Source organism: Oncorhynchus nerka, linkage group LG15 (assembly GCF_034236695.1).
Source record: "Oncorhynchus nerka isolate Pitt River linkage group LG15, Oner_Uvic_2.0, whole genome shotgun sequence".
NCBI classification, from domain to species: domain Eukaryota; kingdom Metazoa; phylum Chordata; class Actinopteri; order Salmoniformes; family Salmonidae; genus Oncorhynchus; species Oncorhynchus nerka.
Genome location: NC_088410.1, coordinates 79,166,300 through 79,191,310, shown reverse-complemented (window position 1 = coordinate 79,191,310; position 25,011 = coordinate 79,166,300). Strand labels below are relative to the sequence as shown.

General features: G+C 41.8%; 1 pseudogene; it reads left to right on the top strand.

The window, feature by feature from the left end:
• LOC115143352 (cadherin-4-like) overlaps positions 1-25,011 on the top strand; it is a 362,505-nt pseudogene that overhangs the window by 257,871 nt on the left and 79,623 nt on the right.

The following is a 25,011-nucleotide window of genomic DNA, read 5'->3' as shown; positions in this document are numbered from 1 at the left end:
ACACACACACCAACACACACACACACACACACACACACACACACACACACCAACACACACCAACACACACCAACACACACACACACACACACACACACACACACACACACACACGCACGCACACACACACACACACACACACACACACACACTAATTCCACCTACCGCCCATGGAAGGAATGGCACACTCCCATCTTGCCCCACTGCCCCTGTGCTGGTAACTGGGAGTGGTGTGGTTGAGTGGAGCTGAAGCTGAAGCTAGAGTTATCTTATCAGGGCACCACATCTGGTCCTTCCCCCTCTCTCTCCTGTCTGGCCACCTGCTGCTATCAGGAGGCCTGCTGTAAGCCCTGTAGTCAAATCCACTAAGCCGTGAAGAATTAAAACAAAAGGGGGGAAAAATACAGTATGTTTGCTCTGGTTTAACTTGCATCTGTCTCTCTGTATGACAAACTGCATGTGTATTGACAGGCTGACCTGTGTGTGTGTGTGTGTGTGTGTGTGTGTGTGTGTGTGTGTGTGTGTGTGTGTGTGTGTGTGTGTGTGTGTGTGTGTGTGTGTGTGTGTGTGTGTGTGTGTGTGTGTGCGTGTGTGTGCGTCTTCGCACTTTGCAAGGGTTCATGTGTGTCCTCTGAACAGAATTCACAGCAGCATGCTTGTCTCTGTGAGTGGGGAGCAGGAGAAACAGCAGAATCACTGGATTACACAAACAACAAATCAGACATGAGGACAAAACAACCCTCACTAGATACTATAGATACCATATATACACTTGACATAGCTCTGCCAATGTATACACAGTACACCTTCTCAAACACATAGGGCCAGATTTACAATGAGTTTACACCAGTGTGCAGTGCACCTTTTATTAACATGAGGGGATAAAACATGCAAGAGAAAATTAAAAAGTCTAATGAAGGATTAAGATTAGGGAAATAAGGCAAGGTGTAAAACTGTAATTAAAAACAGTTTTATGTTTTCAGTTTTTGTATTTTATTCACCTCCCCTTTTGTCTAACAGTATATTCCCCTTACATGCTCTGAGGATCTAGTTTTTGCTTATAAGACCAGTGAATCAGCTATTATATCACACACTGCAGGATCACTGTTGGTCCTTATATTCTGATCTCGCTGTTATTGAAGTGATATTTCATCAATCCCTTTTCATTTGGAGTGGGATATGTCACAGAGTGCATCACACTGAGCAGCACAGCTCTGTGACTCTGTCAGAAGGCTTTTTGCTGGATAAAGACATAGAAGTCAACCTCTGAGGACTGTTCATAGGTCATTGGTAACCTGTCTGCAAGACTAATGCCTGGAATGTATCCTAATTCTTGGTCCTTTTAGGTTGTTTCCGAAGTACATGAAAGGTGATGGCTGGAAAGTGTAGATTATATTAGAATTTTTGTATTAACTGAAAGAAACATAGTATTCTGTTTCTTATCATCTGTCAAGTTTGATCTTTATGATGTATTTGTCACCTGTATGTTCCACACTTTTAGAAGATGAACAAACAAAACAGTGACACTCTACTCCTTTATATTGACCTCTCATGTATCATCATTCAGTGGGAGACTATACATAGTTTGGTTGTCTCTCAATTCATTGTTGGAATGCTGTAGGTCAATAATGTGTTGATTTCTTCTCCTTTCAGATTGGAGTGGAGGATATGATTGCAAGGGCCTGGGACTCTAATCCCAGGGTTATCAAGTTTCCACGGAAACATCAAAAAAGCTCCTCTGCCAATGGACTGAGACGACAGAAGCGGGACTGGGTCATCCCACCAATCAATGTGCCTGAAAACTCCAGAGGACCCTTCCCACAAATGCTTGTCAGAGTGCGTGACAGTTATTACACTTATCAATAACCATTTAAGTCCAAGTTGTCTTTTTGTTGTAAATTAGAAATGAGTTCATCATCAATTCTGATTACAATAACCCAATCTTGCTCTGTTTTGTTACTGCCCATCATACACCTTTTCTGAAGTTGTCTTTTTACTTTCATTTGAGCCAAAAATACATTCCAAAGACATCTTCAAGTCAGACAACCCACGTCTGTTGGAGGTTCACTCAGTAGCGGTGCGTGGGTCTAATCACTGGGGAAGCCAGAAAAAAAGCCATATTACAACATATGTGTTGTGATAATTGTGTTATTTGCTCTATAACCTGTTCGTTCATATGTTATGACACCGTGATATATAGGCCTAAGGCACAGACAATAAGACGACACATTGGCAGAATAAATTCAACCACACCTTTGTTTCATCACAAAACCGGAGAGCAACCTCTGTCAGGTGAAGTCCACAAAGCATATTGCATATAACAAACAGCTACATGACCTACAGCATGGTCAAGGAAGTTAATGTTTCCTAAATTTCCGGACAACTAAACAGCTATTGATTTACAACCACGGAGAGTTACTGCAAGTCGCAAACAAAACAGGGCTGCTTCCACTTTTCCAGCACCATTTCAACTTCAACATTTCAACATCATCAAATCACCTATCCTTGATCTAATACAGTGACAACGAAAAGATACCAAAAACAATTTAGTCCAATCAACGTTAGCTAAATATGAGTTGGCTGTCCATGTTTCTGATTTCTGTTTGTGTGTGTGTGTGCGTGTGCGTGCATGTTCATGAAAGTGAAAAAATATGTTGACTAACCCTACTTGAAGGGAAACGCCAATGCCATCCTCCTCTCTTTGATGTTGACGAAACGGACATACGCTTTTATTTTTTGTTGTCCTAGGCTACCTAACTAAAATGCTTGCTCGCTAGCCTAACTTCCTTTCATCGGGCTAATGTTAACTAGCTAACGTTGCCGAACAGGCCAGTGTCGCAAAGTATGAATTAATGGCTGGATCAGAATCACCATTATAATCATTGGCCAATACGGAGAATTAAGTAAAACCACAAGTCCCTATCTCCATTTAGGAAAGGGCTAAGTTTAGCTAGCTATCTCGTCACTGGAGGACAACAACACAACGAGATGCAACAATTCAAGTTGTTTCTGTCAGTGACATATGCTCTCAATGTGATTTGATAGGAGTGACGCCAAATCCAAACTGGCTTCCCTTTACACTTTTTTTTGGTGCGCCAGGACCATTCACAGTTGAGCTCACTCAGTTAAGCTCAACGCCGATTGGCTGTTATTTTATACTTTTTTATCAATGGATGCCGAATGCTCGCTGGCTTCTGTTGCACTCAATGCTACGGGTGGCAACAATGTCATACACTTTTGGGCCAGACAGCATCAGATAGATGGATCAGCATCAGATAGATGGTCTACACATACAGAGACAGTTGGGCTTTGTTTTACTCGCTTTACTTACCTCAGGAAATGAAGAAAAGGGTAAATCTCAGACAGTAACCAGGTATCCATCCAACCTTTTTCTGAGAGTAGAGTACATGTCGGATTAAAAATGACACAACAGGCCTGATGGAGACAGCAAATTTGTCGGTAAACGTTCCAAATGTCGACAAAACAAAATAAGCTAGATAAGGTGGGATTTTTTTGTGTCTGTAAAATGTATTATGCAAGAAATGGTGGTGGAAACGCTTTTATGCGCAAATATTGATATAATAACCATCGTATCGAAACTTGGAGTCACACAATTTTTTTTGTGTAGTCCTCCCACTATGACTCGGGAATGCAGTTGATTAGGCTACAGATTAAATAAGTTATGATGAACCACACAGGATGGTGAAAGTGCAAGGTGATGAACTTGATGCTCGTTTCCAAAAAATAGAGGGTTTTATTTTGGTGACATTATGATCGCAGTTGGGTAGAGCACAGGTGCCAATACCAGAGTGAGCACAATCGCTAAAGAACGAAACCTTTTTCTGACAAAACCATCAGTAGAGTTGAAAATGTGATGGAAACCCATTTTAATTTTTTTTCATTTTCAGTACATAGGAATTTAACCACAAAAGTAATTTTTATGTGCACTACTGATCCTCACGCACAGCCTTTTATCCGCAACAAGGCAATTTGATGGAAGCACATCTCTGGTGGGAAAATGTGCATATTGTTTTTATGCAGATTTTAGAATATTCGCATGAATTGGATGGAAACCTGGCTACTCACTATGAAGGGCTGAACAGAAAACTACCCAGTTATTTTCTATCAAGAGCCTTCAGCAGGTAAAGAGAGGGACACTTCTCTCCGATTTGAGTGGTGATGCCAAGTGATTTGTCTGGTATGCTTAAGACACTACAAATACATATACCAAAACACTCTACAAGAGGACAGATACAGAGATGGAGACAAACACAGCTCTGCTTGAACAGTTGTTCAATGAATTCAGGAGTATTTAGCACACTTTCAGTTGCTTGTATGTGTGTGTGTATGCAGGCATGCAGGAGTTGTTTAATCTAGCTCACTGGACAACAGGGATTTTACTATTAACTAACTAACTGTTTTAGAAGTGACATGACAAACAAGCTCCATTCCTGTTGTCATGCTATGGCAGCTATGTCTACCAGCTCCATGGTTCCAGGATGCTCCTGTAAACTGTGCAGCCTGTTATCAGTCCACCAGATGTCCAGGCCAGAGACAGCTTTCTCTGGGACACCACAGAGCTCTCTCACGCCCATTTGTACCATGCGGCTTACACTCCCGGATTACTGAAATCGCCTTTCACCAACGAGTCGGCAAGAGGACAGATTTTCAACCAAAGCAACAAAAAAAACACTCACTCACACAAACAAACTGCAGGATCATGGTTGTATTGTACCACCCTGCTAGAGAAGAATAGACAGACTTTCATCCCCTTACCTCATGTTCAGCTTCAGATGGTTGGGTTTACTGACACCTCAGGTGTTCCTTTGTGTGTGTGTGTGTGTGTGTGTGTGTGTGTGTGTGTGTGTATGTGTGTGTGTCGGCCACAACCTCTAGCAGTGGTGAAAGAGAGCCCTGTTCCTTAGCCATGGGGGATATGCATCACGTCCATGGCCCCGTGAGGTATTATATCCTCATTTCTCTCTGCAACACAGCTTGACTGGGCTGTTCCATTGTGACAGCTGGCCAGTGAAGAGAGCAGAGGGATTTAGTTATTTATCTCTCTTGTCTTGGAGGTGGCCGGGAACAACCCCTGTGGTTACAGCAGCACACTCACAGAACACTGATTCCTCCAGAGCTGTGGAAAGTCTCAATCTATCTCTCTAGCATTTTATGATGTTAAACAGCTCCACACACACTCCACACACGGTTCACAGTAGGCTAAATCAGAGTCACACAGAGTGTTTCTTGGTAGTCTTAAACAAATCTACTTTGAAACGAAAGTATACACTTCACACACATGGTTATGGGCTTAAAAAGAAGACACCTGTACCATATCATAACTGTTTGCCATAGAAACACCAGATTTTCATTGTTTAAAACCTCTTGTGACTAGGGGGCAGTATTTTAATTTTTTGAAAAATAACGTTCCCAAAGTAAATGGGATATTTTGTCAGGACAAGATGCTAGAATATGCATATAATTGACAGCTTAGGATAGAAAACACTCTAAAGTTTTCAAAACTGTAAAAAATATTGTCTGTGAGTATAACAGAACTGATATTGCAGGCGAAAGCCTGAGAAAAATCCAAACCTGGAAGTGCCTCATGTTTTGAAAGCTCTGCGTTCCAATGCGTCCCTATTGAGCAGTGAATGGGCTATCAACCAGATTACTTTTTCTACGTATTCCTCAAGGTGTCTTCAGCACTGTGATGTAGTTTTACGCCTTTATGTTGAAGAATACCCGTAAGTGGCTACATTGTGTAAGTGGTCACCTGATGGCTCTCAGAGTGATTCTCGCGTAAAATACAGAGGTAGCCATTTTTCCAATCGGTCCTACTGAAAAACCAATTGTCCCGGTGGATATTATTATCGAATAGATATTTGAAAAGCACCTTGAGGATTGATTATAAACAACGTTTGCCGTGTTTCTTTCGATATTATGGAGCTAATTTGGATTATTTTTCGGCCGATTTCTCAGTCAAACGTGAAGAAGAAACGGAGCTATTTCGCCTACAAAAATAATATTTTCGGAAAAAAGGAACATTGGCTATCTAACTGGGAGTCTCGTGAGTGAAAACATCCGAAGTTCATCAAAGGTAAACGATTTAATTTGATTGCTTTTCTGATTTTCGTGACAAAGTTACCTGCTGCTAGCTGGACATAATGCTATGCTAACCTATCGATAAACTTACACAAATGCTTGTCTTGCTTCGGCTGTAAAGCATATTTTGAAAATCTGAGATGACAGGGTGATTAACAAAAGGCTAAGCTGTGTCTCAATATATTTCACTTGTGATTTTCATGAATAGGAATATTTTCTAGTAATATTTATGTTCGTTGCGTTATGCTAATTAGTGTCAGTCGATGATTACGCTCCCGGATCCGGAATGGGGGTGTCACTAGAGGTTAAAAAAAGTATATATTGATTAATTATTAAATTATGAAAAATACAAATAACATTCCACCCATGAGGCCAAAGAGAGCGCTTTTGGTCATTGACTGCAGGAAAGTGCTACCCTTTTGAGAGTAATTACCCATTTTCATCTGAAAAACAGGGTTTGCCAGATTGGCCTTGGATTTGGTTTAATTTAGTTGAACAGATGGAGAAAATGTATGCTTCCATCAACACAAATAATATGGTGCAGCAGGAGGTAAATGTGCCTGTGTTATTGATTGTGATCTGTTCTGCATTGTGGCTGGCTGGGAGACTCTAATATCCACTTCAGCAATGTGATTTTAATACTCCACCCAGAGATGTCCGGCCATATCCTGATTATCCTCACACACATCACACACCTCTCTCTCTATCTTCCCTAGGCAGTTCTGAAAGTCCTGGACAGTCTAGCTGCTAGTCTAGCTGGTCCAGGGAAGGTATATTAGATATGTTTATAAGGGATATCACTGCATGACACATTGAGTAGACCATCTTCCCTTATGAACAGAAGGGAACTGATTAGAGTAAAACTAGCAGCACCAACATTCCACTTCAGGGAGGTTTTATTGTGAAGTGCAAAACCCTCATGAGCCATCTCAAGTCTCAAGCCATCTCAAGCCATCTCAAGTAGTGTCGCAGCTAGACTGAAACCCCACCTCTTTAAGGAATACCTAGGATAGGATAAAGTAATCCCTCTCACCCCCCCCTTAAAAGATTTAGATGCACTACTGTTCCACTGGATGTCATAAGGTGAATGCACCAATTTGTAAGTCGCTCTGGATAAGAGCGTCTGCTAAATGACTTAAATGTAAATGTAAATGTTGATGGCAATAATTTACCATTGTGGTAAAATGCAATATTTTCCCCATGCCATTCACTGTCCAATAAAGTATTGCTCTTGACAGAGGTAAGATTAATGCAACTGGAGATTGAAAACAGCTATAATTAAATAGATAGCGAAAGAGATGGAGAGTAGAAAGAGAGAAAATGGGACAGATTGGGATTGGAGGAGAGAGAGAGAGAGAGAGAGAGAGCATAGTAAACATGTGAGGTGAGAGAGAACAGCTTTAGTTTCAGAGAGCAGCATTAGTTTCAGGCCATTTGTAGCAGTCTCATCTCAACTGTCTCCTCCAGCACCTGTCTCCTCCAGCACCTGTCTCCTCCAGCACCTCCTACAAGGCTGGACCTAATGCCACATCTGATTTAAACCAGTCCAAACGGGGAGAGATGAGCCTCTCTGCTCCTCTCCGTCCTCACCACTGACTCCCAGTCAGACACACACCAGAATGAACTAAATAATTATAAAAGAAGGGGTGATAAAGGAGATCAATTATAAAAACCCAGTCCTTGGGCAAGGCAGAGGAATGGAATGAGAGGGCATTTGATTGAAGTCCTGATATGTGAGAGCGTTACGCCCACTCTGAAGAGAACTGTAATCTACACTGTGTGCTTTGGAAAGTCATTACATTCTTTTCTAAACGTCAAGGACGATCCTGAGGTGAGGCAGACACCAATCAGACCAAGCAAATGTTTTTCCTTTACCATAGGCAAACAATTATGCATAATATGACACGACACCTCTGGGTAGGTGTTATGATGGAGTTATCAAGTTGTCCCTAAACTCTTCTGCTTGAGTCACACGATGGTTGGAAGCCACTCATTTGGTGGGATTTTATGTAAATTGAATGCAGGAGGCATACAATTTTCAACAAAAACAAAATATTGTGACTACACCTACAGAAGCGGGCAGTTACTTGTCAGAACAAGTTTTGCAGCCAGCTTTCTATGCTCGAGATGAAGCTCAAGTTTTTAATAAGTTAGTCTCCCTAGGTAGAATGAAATGCTAAATTAAACCCTGCTCTTGACTCAATAAACCAATAAAAGTTGGTGTATGTGTGGGAGAGAATCATCTCTATGGTATGGTAATACACCACTGTTTATAGAACTAGGTAGAAACACTGTATTGGTTTATTAATACATTCATATTCCAGTTATTTTAGTCTAGCATTTCTCTGTGATACCCACTAGTTTTTACATTAAAATGTTCACTAAAATGTATTAGGAAAGCTGTATAGGATGTGCGCTTTCGTGCTTGCATGTGTGTGTTTGTACTTGCATGTGTGTGTTTGTACTAAGTGCTTGTGCCTGTGCCTGTGTCTACAGAGTCCCAGTAACTTGCCTAGCTGTACAAAGGCAATCCCTCCACTGACTGACATAGAGCTCTGCCCCATAGCTGCGAGCAGTAGTTTGGGGTGGGGGTGATGCAAAAAAAAAATGAACGGGGTGGGTGGGGGCTTTGCCAGTGCTGCAGATGGCTATATCGGTCTACTAAAACAGGACTCTTAAAGGCCCAGCACACTACTTTTGTTAAAAATATATATTTTTACATGTATTACATTTTTTTAGGGTTGCTGCAGAACCCTTCGCACCCCTACGTCCCGCAGCTATTTTATTTTATTTAACCTTTATTTAACCAGGCAAGTCAGTTAAGAACAAATTCTTATTTACAATGACGGCCTACCCCGACCAAACCCTAGCCCGGACGATGCTGGGCCAATTATGCGCCGCCCTATGGGACTCCCAATCACGGCCAGTTGTGATGCAGCCTGGAATCAAACCAGGGTCTGCAGTGACGCCTCTAGCACTGAGATACAGTACCTTAGACCACTGTGCCACTCGGGAGACCATGCTATGCTCTGCATCTCACTAAATAACTGTCATTCTGCAGTCCTCAGGCTGACCCTCTGGCAGCCTCCCTCAGAGACACACAATGCCACTCCTGAGCCCTCATTGGCAGGTCTCGCACCTCCCACAGCCAAACAGAAAATCCATTCAGCTCTTGGCTCCACCTGATTGGCCAGGCGTTGGTTGCCCACAGCCTGCCAATAAGGCCCTAATGTAGCCTCGGGGTGTTGGTGATTGGCCGGAGTGGGAGTGCTGGAGCATTCTGCAGGTCTCCCAGGGATGGGCTGGACAAGAGGAAGCATATTGAGTAGTGGAAATGGATTGGGCATTAGAAGGGAGGCAGCTTATCAAGCAGCGGTGGAAGAAAACTGCAACAGCAGTACAAACCACTCCTCCTCCCCCTTCTCCCACTTCTCCCCTGAGTCTTCTATCTCTTGGGTCCTCCGTCTTTATGAGGCGGGAAAAAAAGGAGTGTTGGTCTCTGACTCGTCCATTCAGCCTGGAGAGCAGGGGAATGTGGCTGGCTTTATACTGCAGTATACAGGCAGAACTTATGGCTGTATCTGCTCTATTCTTCCTGTTTGGGGACGACAGGGGAATTCATTCCATTGTTAATGCATGGAGACTGCTGGTCTATTTCAACAAAGTCCTGCCTGCTGGTTTCTCGGAACTCTCATCTAAATTGGCCGGCTAATGTAGTAATTGGGTTTGTTAGTCTGTCTTTAACTTCCATTAATATTTGTACTCCTAATTATCCTGTCTTCTCTCCTGTGTGTCTGTCTGTCTGTCTCTCTCTCTCTCTCTCTCTCTCTGTGTGTGCGCGTGCGTGTGCGCGCATGTGTATGTGTGTGTGTGTGTGTGAAATGTGTATTTTATTAGGATCCCCATTAGCTGTTCCAAAATCAGCAGCTACTCTTCCTGGGTTCAACCATCCAGACAAAACATGACACATTACATAATACAGAAAATTAATAGACAAGAACAGCTCAAGGACAGAACTGCATACATTTACAAACAGCACATATGGCCTACATACTATACCAATAGATACACACAAAATATCTAGGTGAAATAGGAGAGAGGCGTTGTGCCATGAGGTGTTATTTTATCTGTTTTTTGAAACCAGGTTTGCTGTTCATTGGAGCAAGATGAGATGGAAGGGAGTTCCATGCAATAATGGCTCTGTATAATACTGTATTGTCACGTTCGTCATAAGGAGTGGACCAAGATGCAGTGTGGTATGTTTCCATCGTTTATTTTGGAATAGAAAACTCCAAAAGAACAAAAGAACAATGCGAACATACGAAACGTGAAGCTATAATAATGCTCACAGGCAACACATTATTGTTTCTTATAAAAAGAAGAAGTGATGCAGTCAGTCTCTCCTCAACTCTTAGCCAAGAGAGACTGGTATGCAAAATATTTATATTAGCCCTCTGATTACAATTAAGAGCAAGGCGTGCTGCTCTTTTCTGGACCTGCTTCAGCTTAACACTGAGAAAAAAAAGGGTTCTACGGCTGTCCCCATTGAATAACTCTTTGAATAACCGTTTTTGGTTCCAGGTTTAAAAAAAATTCCATGTAAAACCCTTTGCACAGAAGGTTCTACATGAGACCCAAAAGAGTGTGGAGAGAGCCGATGGAGAGAGCCAAATAACCATTTTGGGACCCTTTTTTCTTAGAGTATAGGTTGTTCTTTACAGCACTTGACCACATGACTGGTAAATAATCAAGATAAGACTAAACTAGAGCCTGCAGGACTTGTTTTGGAGTGTGGTGTCAAAAAAGCAGAGCATCTCTTTATTATGAATAAACCTCTCCCCACCTTTACAACCACTGAATCCATGTTTAAAAAAATATATGTCTATATATTGTATTCCCAGGTGGTCTCCCATACCAGGACTAACCAGGCCCGACCCTGAACAGGCGTGTTCAGGGTGGTATGACCACAAGCTTATTTTTTGAATTAGGTCCCTTGGCTCATCTCTGCAACTCCTCAATGGGCTCGGGAGAGGCGAAGGTCGAGTCATGCATCCTCCGAAACATGTACCGTCTGGCCTCCTACTTCTTATCACACTGCTTGCTTTACCAGGATGACAGTCGCACCAATGTGTCGTAGAAAACACTGTTCAACTGACGACCGGAGTCAGCTTGCAGGTGCCCGGCCCTATCACAAAGAGTCGTTAGAGCATAATGAGGCAAGGAAAGTCCCACTGGCCAAACGCTCGCCTACCCCGGAAGGCACTGGGCCAATTGTGCTTCAGCACTGTGGTGCTTTTGACCGCTGCGCCACCTAGGACATGGAATGTATATGTTTTAACCATGACAGCGTCGTGACGTATTATTAGTTAATGTGACGACTGTTGTTCATCGAATGATTAAAAGTTTCTAATGGCGTGATTATCTGAATCAAGCAATTATTAACTCATTAACCTGGGGCACCATGGTAAAACTAGTTTTTATTGAGTTTCTATTTCCCAAATTAACTCAAAGAATATCAGAATATCGATTTTACAACAGCCGTTAATTAACCAGTTACCTCTACAGTCTCGTTCTGAACGTCTTATAGCCCGTGGTCTCACCAATGAGTTCGTACCACACCAATCTTAGTTGAATATTTATTTACTAAAAAGTTAACATGATGATAAAATATACATATATACAAAACACATTATAGGCTATTGATTAGAACTTAGTATAATGGGCCAACCCAAAATGGGGATTTCAAAGAGAGAGAGAAAAAAGAAAGTATGCAAGAGAAATATACATTTGGGTGAATTTGTCAGCTATGCTTATTCTAACCCTAGGCTTGCCCCAAACTGCCGCTCTTATGGGTCAGAATATAATGATGTAATTACGTGGGGATGATCTCCGAGAATTCTCTGCGTGGACCGTTCAGGGGAACGTTCAGGCTGCTCAATGACGCACCTCTCCGGCGCACCTCTCTGATCGTCCTCCCGTCAGTGTCTTTTTGGCTTTGGAGTCTGTTCCCTCACCCTTGCTATGGAAGGGGTCTTCTGAGGACAGACAGCTCTGTAGCTCAGGTTCGTTGACTTTTTAGACCTTGGCTGCAACTTGGGTCACGTAGTCTTCTCTGTAAATTCTATACTCACAGGTTTTATACCCTTGGGTCAGAAGTGGGCGTAACCGCCTTTAGGGAAGTTCTCTGGGCGTACCAACTTAATGAGGCAAGGTCTAGATTTTACTCAAACCCAATTTTAGACAACTAACTTAACATTTCATCTTTACCAAAACATTCCCTTTGATTTGGACATTTTCCACACAACGTACAATGTATAAACATCAAACATATACTAAGAAAACTCTTCACGTTACAATGTTTTCATAGTAACTTCATCTATTAACCTTAAATAACAAAACAAAAATGACATACATTTTCATATTCCATCTATCGTCATGACCACCATTGTGACTGACGGAAACCATTGTTCCAAAGTCCCTTTATTTCATGTTTAATGTTCTGAGGCTGGTTCTCCATAGTGAGAGGACAAAGGAATTTTATCTATTGCCTAAGATTTACCATGGGTGTGAGGGGTCATAAAACTCCCGCATCTTAATACCCCTACATCTCTCCTCCCTTGTTGGGGGTGAGAGATAATCTGTAGGGTTGTGGTCTCCTGTAACCTGACCTGATCAGGACAGTCATGACAACTGTTGTGGGATGAGTTGGACCTCAGAGTGAAGGAAAAGCAGCATATGTTGGAACTCCTTAAAGACTGTTGGAAAAGCATTTCAGGTGAAGCTGGTTGAGCGAATGCCAAGAATGTGCAAAGCTAACAAGGCAGAGGATGGCTACTTTTTTGGTTACTGCATGATATGTGTGTTTTCATAGTTTGATGTCTTCACTACTATTCTACAATGTAGAAAATATTTTTTTAATGAATGAATAGGTGTGTACAAGCCTTTGACTGGTATTGTATACAGTGGCTTGCGAAAGTGTTCGCATTTTTTCTATTTTGTTGCCTTACAACTTGTAATTCAAATAGATTTTTGGGGGGGTTGTATCGTTTGATTTACAACACTTTGAAGATGCAAAATATTTTTTATTGTGAAACAAACAAGAAATAAGACAAAACACTGAAAACTTGAGCATGCATAACTTTTCACCTACCCATTATGCAAGGCAAAACTGCCCCAGCTCCTCCTAGTTGGATGGATTCCGCTGGTGTACAGCAATCTTTAAGTCATACCACATATTCTCAATTGGATTGAGGTCTGGGCTTTGACAAGGTAATTCCAAGACATTTAAATGTTTCCCCGCAAGCCACTCAAGGTTTGCTTCAACAGTATGCTTAGGGTCATTGTTCTGCTGGAAGGTGAATCTCCATCACAGTCTCAAATCTCTGGAAGACTGAAACAGGTTTCCCTCAAGAATTTCCCTGTATTTAGCGCCATCCATCATTCCTTCAGTTCTGACCAGTTTCCCAGCCCCTGCCGTTGAAAAATATCCCTACAGCATGATGTTGCTTGTGAGGAAGCATGGTCTTGGGGTGATGAGAGGTGTTAGGTTTGTGCCAGACATATTCTTTGATGGCCAAAAAGCTCAATTATAGTCTCATCTGACCAGAGTACCTTCTTCCATGTGTTTGGGGAGTCTCCCTTTAAGCAATGTCTTTTTCTGGCCTCTCTTCCGTAAAGCCCAGCTCTGTGGAGTGTACGGCTTAAGGTGGTCCAATGGACAGATACTCCAACCTCTGCTGTGGAGCTTTGCAGCTCCTTCAGGGTTATCTTTGGTCTCTTTGTTCCCTCTCTGATTAATGCCCTCCTTGCCTGGTCCATGAGTTTTGGTGGGCGGCCCTCTCGTGGCAGTTTTGTTGTGGTGCCATATTCTTTTAACTTTTTAATAATGGATATAATGGTGCTCTGTGAGATGTTCAAAGTTTCCGATATTTTTTATAACCCAACCCTGACCTGTACTTCTCCACAACTTTGTCCCTGACCTATTTGGAGAGCTCCTTAGTCTTCATGGTACTGCTTGCTTGGTGGTGCCCCTTGCTTAGTGGTGTTTCAGACTCTGGGGCCTTTCAGAATAGTTGTAGATGTACTGAGATCATGTGACAGATCATGTGACACTTAGATTGCACACAGGTGGACTTTATTTAACTAATTATGTGACTTCTGAAGGTAATTGGTTGCACCAGATCATATTCAGGGGCTTCATAGCAAAGGGGGTGAATACATATACACGCACCACTTTTCCGTTTTTTGTTTTTTTGAAACAAGTAATTTTTTTCATTTCACTTCACCAATTTGGACTATTTTGTGTATGTCCATTACATGAAATTCAAATAAAAATCTATTCAAATTACAGGTTGTAATGCAACAAAATAGGAAAAGTGCCAAGGGGGATAAATACTTTTGCAAGGTACTGTACAGCAACACCTCCCCCATAAGCATTCCTGTCTCTTCTATAGATGTTATATCCTTGTATTGCTACTGCTGTATCATCAAAGGAATTATCTAAGTGAGTCTCAGAAATGGCAAATATTTTAATGTTATCTGATGTTAGAAAGTTATTGGATTCATTATCCTTATTTCTATATATGGAAAAGAACAAACAAAGCAAGAGAGAAAAACAAACATTCAGCAGTCCATTAATCAGTTGGTGTGTATAAGTGTGTGTGCTGCGGGGTTGAAGCTACGGACCCATAGGCTCTCTCATCCCTTCCGGGCTTTGGGAGAGTGAACAATGAGCCTGTCAGCAGATGTAAGCAATGTCCCCACGTGTTCTGGCAGCTTTCATGGTCGGGATATGTCATTTTCTCTTTTTGCACACAGCTTCAGGTTAGTCCTCATTGAGGAAGATGTACATTTTTCTAAAGTTGTTGGCTCTTTCCAGAACAGCAACCTAGTCCTTGAACCTCAAGAACTTGAACACTACAGGCCTGGGCCTGTCACCTGGGCCGGTGGTTGGTTTTCCAGTGCTGTGGGTGCATTACATCTCAATCTTCCTGTGGTCCATCTTCTGTTTCTCCAAGATAATTTCCATCACTTTGTCCTCAGACTCCGTCCAGGTCTCATGTGGAGATTCTGCAATTCCGTTCACAAAAATTTCCCTGGAGATAAATGTGGTTTCTCCATCTTTATTATCATGGATTCACATTCATTAATTGTTGTAACAACTGCTTCTACAACTCTTTTTGTTTGTTTAAAAGATCCTTCAGCTGTGATGGAGAGACACCACTGTCCTCAACGTTACTCCCATCGGCTTTGGTCTTTGTCATGGTAGCAACATAGGCTACGCTGTTACTCCTCACAGTTCCAGACAGGGCAGGTCCCAGGGAAACAGCAACAAACAGCAGGGATCTAGACAGCCACAAGCCCGGGACAATCCGCAGTCCCAGCCACAAGGGCTAAACGCATCACAGGCTGTGTTTAAGGCCTTCTAGCTTGATAGGCAGATAACAGTGGCAGCTAGGCTAGCTGCTATGCCAAGCAGCTCATCAGACCCTTGGTCAGCAGGATCCATGGACAGATAGCAGCGGTCCCAGCAACTGATGCCAACCACATTGTGGGATCCAAACTCAGAAGGTAGCTAGCTAGTAACCAACACATTTTCAGAGACTTTCAACTTTCCAAAATAACAAACCAAGCTTCCCTTGTTCCGTGTTCAACAGGAAGTGTGTGTGTGTGTGTGTGTGTGTGTGTGTGTGTGTGTGTGTGTGTGTGTGTGTGTGTGTGTGTGTGTGTGTGTGTGTGTTGCCAGCAGCATACCACCCTACATCCCACTCCTAGCTTGCCTCTGAATCTAAGCAGGTTTGGTCCTGGTCAGTCCCTGGATGGGAGACTGGATGCTTCTGGAAGTGGTGTTGGATGGCCAGTAGGAATCACTCCTTTCTCTAGTCTAAAAAATAATCCCAGGGCATTGCCCTGTGTAGGGTATTGTCTTTCAGATGGGATGTTAAATGGGTGTCCTGACTATCTGTGGTCAATAAAGATCCCATGGCACTTATTGTAAGAGTAGCGGTGTTAACCCTGGTGCCCTGGCTTAATTCCCAATCTGACCCCCATGGCCACCTGATTGTCCCTAGTTTCCAATTGGCTCATTCTTCTACCCTGTAACTATTCTCCAGGTAGTTGCTGTAAATTAGAATGTGTTCTCAGTCAACTTATCTCCTAAATGATTTATTTATTTATTTTATGAGTGTGTGTGTGCTTCAGTGTGTGAGCATTACCATGGTCAAACCACCAATTTGTGGAATATTTCAGAGAAAGCCTAGCTGAGAAGACCTTCCTACTGTTTCTGTTGCACACCGATTGCAACAAGGTAACTCTCAGGCTCAGAGCCTCTCGGCGAAGACATGAAGTCTCCCAGAAGATGATCTGTATTGTGAATGTGCTCCTGGAGCTGTAAAACTGCAGTAAAATGCAGCCTGTTTATGTGATAAGAGGTCGGAGATGTGCCCCAGCAGATGTTTCTTTATTTTCTCTGAAGTTGTTTTCTCTCCCAGTTACTTCAGGGAGAGAAATTGATCACATAAAGAAAACATCCCGGTATTGAAGGCCTGTGCATCTTGTCCTCACATGTCTTTCACATATCCTTCAACTTTTTACTGAGAAAAAGTCATGGACATTTGGCCAGTTATTGCAGTAAAGGATTAGGCCACGTTGCTGCATGGGCTGAGAGGATTTAGCTCAATGGGGCATCATTTGTGGAGTAGAATGGAGTAGATTGTCTGAATGTCAATAGCAGCCCAGGAATACCTAGTGGCTGCTACTGCTAATTTATATTGATATCTGTGGTACATGTTTAGGGAGGGGGGAGGGAGTAAGGGGCAGAGAGGTGGAGGGAGAGTGAAAGAGTGAGCAAGGGACAGAGATAGAGAGACCAGAGGGGAGAGAGAGAAGAGTGAGAGCAAAAACCAAAATCCATATTTCTGTACCCCGGCACTGTATTTTGTTCATTTCCTCTTCAGCTTCGGATCCATAATGGAGGACCCTGTGTGTAGAGCCGCGCAGACCCGGCTGTTCTTTACGGGATCAGGGATAACTGTGTGTGATTGGCTGTCAGTGGCTCTCAATTGAGAAATATTAAACCTGAGCTCTCTGCAGCTTCTTATTGAGACAGACCTCCACTGTAACTATTTTCAAAAGATCTCCACAATTAATTTTCCTGTTTCAATAAACTGATTTTTTAGCACTTAAGCTTGCTATTTTATTTTGTATGAGCAGGGAGAATTGGAAGGCTGGCACAACTTAAGCTTGGAATACCCCTAATTGTGTTTTTATTTCAGTCTGTTCAGTGTCTCTCTCTCTCCCTCCCTCTCCCTCTCCCTCCCCCTCTCTCTGTTTCTGTGTTTGTAATGCCCTACGCTAGCATCTGAATTTATCTATCATTAAAACCAGGGGATATCTGTTCTGTCAGCTCTTTGAAGACAGACAAGCATAGAGCAGGAAAGATCAAAGCAACACAAAACAGAAATTTAAGGAGAAGTCAAAATAAAGCATGTACTTTTGCCATTTCACTGATGTTGAACAAAAGGACCAAAGATACTGAATGAAAAAAGGATGCATCATCAAAATGAAAGGGCTTTGCACAAAACAGATGATTCAGGGATTCCTGTGCTTCTCTGGGATTTCATTTTTATTGTGAACTATCATGTCTTTGAATAACACTTCTTGTTGCCAAGACTCTAGACACCACTATGAGACACCATCCATCCTGATCACTGCCCTGTATTAGTATATGCAGCGCCCCCTAAAGTAAAGCCTCTGAACAGCACTCTCATTCTTTACTCTATTCTGACTGTTGACTCACTCTGTTCCTATTTAAGTACTCTGCATTGGTTTGTGTGTGCATGCTTGTGTGTGTCTAAGAGACGGAGAGAATGAGGGAGACACTCGGAGACTCAGAGGTGAGGAGAGAGAGGGAGAGAGAGTTAGTTCTCCAGTCAGACAGTAAGAAGAAATGGTGGTGTCACATATCATTCCCATTAAAGTCATGCAGAGATTTGCAGAGAGCTCTTAATTAGGGGTGACAGTTGTGATGGCTGCAGCGTGAAAGAGAGTTTCCCAGAAGGCTTAGTCATCTCCTGTCTCCTGGGTGGGTGGCTGGCAGGGCCCAATTGATCTGTATGTCATCACTTCCTCTTACTATCCAATGCAAAGCACTGCCACCAACATCTCAGGGCTGTTGAGCCATTGTGGACATAATAACACCACTGTTTCCTCTCCCTCTGACTATTTAACCCTACTGTTCAGGGTCTACCTCAGAGTAGTCTTTTAAAAAGTAGAGTTGTATATAAAGTAGTGACTATTTTAATGAAAACGTTAGCCAGTAATGGTTACAACTATCGCCTCTATTTACACTGTAGATAATCGTATCTATGCACTTAGCTAGTTGAAGTGATTAGTCATATTGAAAGAGTCTGTATCTGCCTTGTATACCACTTGACTCTCTCACCCAGGTCTGGTGTCTGAGAACTGCACTGGGAAGAGACTAGGTGATGGAGCCCATAAAAAGTAATAAACTAAAGGAAGGACATATCATAGAATGAAGGAATACAGTCTGGCCTTCAACCATTTACTGTAAATGTGTGAGACATAAAAAAAGGCTATCAATGTGTGTGAACCTCAGATTCCCATTATTGTATGACGTTAGCCTGTAGGACACTGTAACACAATGATCTCTTAGGTGCCTGCAGCTCACTATAACACATAATGGATTCCTGGAAACAAAGCGACAATAGGAAAAACTCCTACTCATGCAGTCCATCTTTTTTAATGTATTTTTTTTTACTATTGAACCATGTTTCATCAGTTATTTCAATGTTAGGTTCATCTTCCCATTTCTGTTTAATATAGTTTGTAGAGTATTCCATTGAGGATTGGATACCCATGTATATACACTACCATTCAAAAGTTTGGGGCCACTTAGACGTGTCCTTGTTTTTTAAAGAAAAGCACATTTTTTGTCCATTTAAAATAACATCAAATTGATCAGAAATACAGTGTAGACATTGTTAATGTTGTAAATGATTGTTGTAGCTGGAAACTGCAGATTTTTTATGAAATATCTACATAGGCGTACAGAGGCCCATTATCAGCAACCATCATTCCTGTGTTCCAATGACACGTTGTGTTAGCTTATCCAAGTTAATAATTTAAAAAATATAATTGATCATTAGAAAAACGCTTCTTTAGACTAGTTGATTATCTGTAGCATCAGCATTTGTGGGTTCGATTACAGGCTCAGAAGAAAGTACTTTGTTTCTAGCCATTTTGAGCCTGCAATCAAACCTACAAATGCTGATGCTCCAGATACTCAACCATTCTAAAGAAGGCCAGTTGTATTGCTTCTTTAATTAGAACAACAGTTTTCAGCTGTGCTAATATAATTGCAAAAGGGTTTTCTAAGGATCAATTAGCTTTTTAAAATGATAAACTTAGATTATGTCACGTATATTTCCCCTCTGGGCTCTAGGTCATCAGGCTGCTGATTATCCCACACACCTGTCACCATCATCTCGCGCACCTGTGCCTCATCACACTCACCTGGACTCCATCACCTCCTTGATTATCTTCCCTATATCTGTCACTCCCCTTGGTTCTTTCCTCAAGTGTTATTGACTCTGTTTCATGTCGGTGCGTTGTTTGTGTTTCGTGTTTATTGTTTTGTTTATTTATTAAAACACTCGCTCCCTGTACTTGCTTCCCAACTCTCAGCGAACTCGTTACAGATGAGCTAACACAACGTGCCATTGGAACACAGAAGTGATAGTTGCTGATAATGGGCCTCTTTACGCCTATGTAGATATTCCATTAAGAAATCTGCCGTTTCCAGCTACAATAGTCATTTACAATATTAACAATGTCTACACTGTATTTCTGATCAATTGATGTTATTTGAATGGACAATTTTTTTTGCTTTTCTTTCAAAAACAAGAACATTTCTAAGTGACCCACACTTTTGAACAGCAGTGTGTGTATATATACAGTGGGGAGAACAAGTATTTGATACACTGCCGATTTTGCAGGTTTTCCCACTTACAAAGCATGTAGAGGTCTGTAATTTTTATCATAGGTACACTTCAACTGTGAGAGACGGAATCTAAAACAAAAATCTAGGAAATCACATTGTATGATTTTGAAGTAATTCATTTGCATTTTATTGCATGAAATAAGTTTTTGATACATCAGAAAACAGAACTTAATATTTGGTACAGAAATCTTTGTTTGCAATTACAGAGATCGTACGTTTCCCGTAGTTCTTGACCAGGTTTGCACACACTGCAGCAGGGATTTTGGCCCACTCCTCCATACAGACCTCCTGTATTTGATATAAGTATTTGATCACCTACCAACCAGTAAGAATTCTGGCTCTCACAGACCTGTTAGTTTTTCTTTAAGAAGCCCTCCTGTTCTCCACTCATTACCTGTATTAACTGCACCTGTTTGAACTCGTTACCTGTATAAAAGACACCTGTCCACACACTCAATCAAACTGAATCCAACCTCTCCACAATGGCCAAGACCACATAGCTGTGTAAGGACATGCACAAGGCTGGGATGGGCTACAGGACAATAGGCAAGCAGCTTGGTGAGAAGGCAACAACTGTTGGCGCAATTATTAGAAAATGGAAGAAGTTCAAGATGACGGTCAATCACCCTCGGTCTGGGGCTCCTTGCAAGATCTCACCTCGTGGGGCATCAATGATTATGAGGAAGGTGAGGGATCAGCCCAGAACTACACGGCAGGACCTGGTCAATGACCTGAAGAGCGCTGGGACCACAGTCTCATTAGTTACACACTACGCCGTCATGGATTAAAATCCTGCAGCGCACGCAAGGTCCCCCTGCTCAAGCCAGCGCATGTCCAGGCCCATCTGAAGTTTGCCAATGACCATCTGAATGATCCAGAGGAGGAATGGGAGAAGGTCATGTTGTCTGAGACAAAAATAGAGCATTTTGGTCTAAACTCCACTCGCCGTGTTTGGAGGAAGAAGAAGGCTGAGTACAACCCCAAGAACACCATCCCAACCATGAAGCATGGAGGTGGAAACATCATTCTTTGGGGATGCTTTTCTGCAAAGGGGACTGGACGACTGCACCGTTTTGAGGGGAGGATGGATGGGGCCATGTATCGTGAGATCTTGGCCAACAACCTCCTTCCCTCAGTAAGAGCATTGAAGATGGGTCGTGGCTGCGTCTTCCAGCATGACAACGACCCGAAACACACAGCCAGGGCAACTAAGGAGTGGCTCCGTAAGAAGCATCTCAAGGTCCTGGAGTGGCCCAGCCAGTCTCCAGACCTGAACCCAATAGAAAATCTTAGGAGGGAGCTGAAAGTCCGTATTGCCCAGCGACAGCCCCGAAACCTGAAGGAGGTCTGTATGGAGGAGTGGGCCAAAATCCCTGCTGCAGTGTGTGCAAACCTGGTCAAGAACTACGGGAAACGTATGATCTCTGTAATTGCAAACAAAGATTTCTGTACCAAATATTAAGTTCTGTTTTCTGATGTATCAAATACTTATTTCATGCAATAAAATGCAAATGAATTACTTCAAAATCATACAATGTGATTTCCTAGATTTTTGTTTTAGATTCCGTCTCTCACAGTTGAAGTGTACCTATGATAACAATTACAGACCTCTACATGCTTTGTAAGTAGGAAAAACTGCTAAATCTGCAGTGTATCAAATTTTGTTATCCCCACTGTATATATATATTTTGTTTTTTTTGTTTTCACTATGCGTTTAGTGAATACTTGTATCAATTTCAGAGGTGTTTGCACATTAATCACTTTTACAAAAAGTAGTTTTAAACCTGCAGGTACCCCTATAAATCGTGTTTATCCAAGCCATGTTTTACAGGGGATCCTGGAAACTCTTCATATATCCATTCCTTTTAATTATACAACATAATGTGAGGCCGCTCTGTGTCCACTGTTTAAATCTGTTATCCTGAGTTGCAGGGATGAGTCTGGAGTCGTATGCCAGCCAACTCAACAGTTTGACCTCTCTGTCTAAATGACATTTCTTTACTACTCTCAACCATGTCTTCAGAGAAGTTAATCCACTGATTTGCCTACTGTACGTTTCTGATATGTCCTAAAACCATTGCTGCCCTTTGTGAGGAAAACTCTCCTGCAGTCCATCTTGAAAGTACATCCATTACTGAATCTATATTCACAGCCGCTTATATTGTCCATCTTTGTTCAGTGATTTATTTATGGTTTCTTGTGAAATAATTTGAGGTGGAAAAAAATCCCATGTTGAAATAGAAATAAATAAGATGACTAACATCAACTGAACATCTAACTAGTCCCTATCAGAGTAAACAGGGACAGGCAGAAACAGTTGAACCAATTAAATGGAGCATTGGACAGACTGAAACAAAGTTCCCACTAGTGTACTAATTAGAGACACTGCAGAGCTAAATAAATGGAAATGTATTCATTTAGATTCTGTCTGTGTTTTAGTGCCTCTGTCACTCTCTCCCTCCCTGGAGAGTTAAACTGAACGCTAATTTCTCATCTGATTCCTCATATCTCCACAGGTTTCACAAATCCCTCTGAAAGAACTACAAATGGGTCACTTATCAGATGTCTGGTCTGTTCTGGCAGACATAGAACCAACCTGTCCTTTTACATCCTCTAGTCTATCCCATCTATTTTTACTCCTATTAGGATGCCAAACAAGAATAAACCGAGGGAGAGAGCAAGAGAGACAGAGGGAAAGAGGTAAGGATAGAAAAGCCAAATTTCATCATTAGCACTCCATTCAAACAACTCAACTGAGCAGTCATCACTCAGGGGAGTCCCAGGACTCTGTGCCTCTTCATTTATTCCATTTATCGATATGAAGTGTTCGTTAAGAGACACGTGACATCTAGTCTCAGGTGGCCTTAAAGTGAAATTCTAAGCAGCTCGAAGCAAAGGCCACGTTACATGTGAAAGTTTCCATCCTCTTGGTGCTATTAAACCAACATTTCATCGGCACATAGTGTAACTTTGATGTTCCCATGAAGAGAGCGCACTGCACGCCTAGGTGTGGAATCTGTGGATGTGGATCCATGGTAGGTGGAAATTTTATTTGTGTATTTTTCACATGGCGGCCTTCTGAATTATTTAACTGAAATAGTCCTTTTGATCCAAGAGTTAGAGCCCACAGAGCGAAAACCTTACCTGTCAAACACTTCAGTACACACAGACATGGGTACCTACAGAGCTGCCTCATGTGTACACGGGGGAAAATATGTAGCCATGCCCACTCTGTTAAAGAATTCTGTACTTTTCTGCAACTAGAATGTGTGTTATACAGGTATTTCACTTGTATGGATAGGGAAGGATAAATAGAGCCTCTTGATGGAGGTGATATTATTTCAAGGAAGCAGTATGTGCGAGCTGTCTGTTCTACTACATATCCTCACTCTGAAACAAATTCAGAGTTTGAGATTGAAATTCCAGGGTTGCGTAGCCACATACCCAGTCAGTGTGAATAAAGATGTGGGTCTGTGGGTGGAGGGGAATAAGTTTGATTAGATAGAGAGAGTAATCATCACAGAACAGTGATTACGGTCTGTCAGTCACACTGATCAGAGCTGCCTGAGTGTTTTAATTTATACGACTTCGATACAATGACCTCCTACCCACACCTGATCTCAGAAAGATGAAGTATTGCACACAACACTTCTTAATTAGCCATTATGCCTCCTGTTTGAAATGATTGAGCAAATGGGAAAGACGACCGTGGAAGCTCATGGAAAAGAGATTGCTCTGGCAGGTAGTGAGTGAGTGTGGGAGGGATGTGTATGAAATTAAGAGAAGGGTATCATGTTCAAACAGAATTGTTTTATGCAAAATCCAGTTGCCGGTCGACAGATGAAGTAATTTCATTTTCACGCATGATCTCCAGCCCCACAGACCAGGAAAATTGCATAGGAGGGAGAGAGGGGATTTCTTTTTTTCCATTTGAGTGTGTGATTAGTCCTCCCGACTTATAACCGTGGAGATGGTCCAATCCCCTTTGAGAAAACAAAAAAGATTCTCTAAAAACACACTGAAAAAACACTGAAACATTAGAACATTTAGAGAAAATGTTCTACACTTTTCACCACTTAAAAGTAGATGAAATGGTGTTCCTAATCTTTAATATACCATCTCACCTGCTGCTAAAACTCCACTGTTAAAACCCATTAACACAAGCAGGCACATTTCTCTGTACAAGCTCACCACTTTAGCATGTACTCATTTAGTAACCCTTCCTTTGAGCTCAGTCCTCAAATTACCTCTCTTTGTAATGTAGTTTTTGGCTAATAACTGCAGATGTAGCAATGCCTCATGGTACATCTTCTTTAGTATCATATATTTCATCATATTCCCTGACAAGCGCTCCTGACAGTTTTAGATTGTGACTCACTTGAATCTGTATGCACAACCTTGGGGACTTGGGTCTCTCATTCAATCTAAACCTTTGAATAAGTCAAAATAACATAGGGTGATATTGCCCTCTAGTGATATGTGGGTCAGCTGTTGTTCATCCTCCCTCAATTGCTAACAACACATACATAACCGTCCAACTATATGTGATAAAGTGAAAATCTGAGGCCCGCACCCAATCTTTACCTGAATATATAAAATGTGCTGTACAATCAGAGACTATAGAGATATGTTTTTGCCTATAATTTCCGACATTTTGGTAGGCTATTATTTGCCCTAGAAGACTAAAGAAACCCTTGCTCAGATGAATAATGTCACACATTCGTAGAATTAATGCTTTAAAATCAGTAAAATTTTCTCTTTCATCTCTTCTCTCACGATGCAAATACATTTGCATATAACCCAACATGGTTCTGATAAGATTTCAGTTCGGCTTGGATGCACATTTTATGTGATTCAAATACTAGCAGCTTTTATGATGATGATAAAGA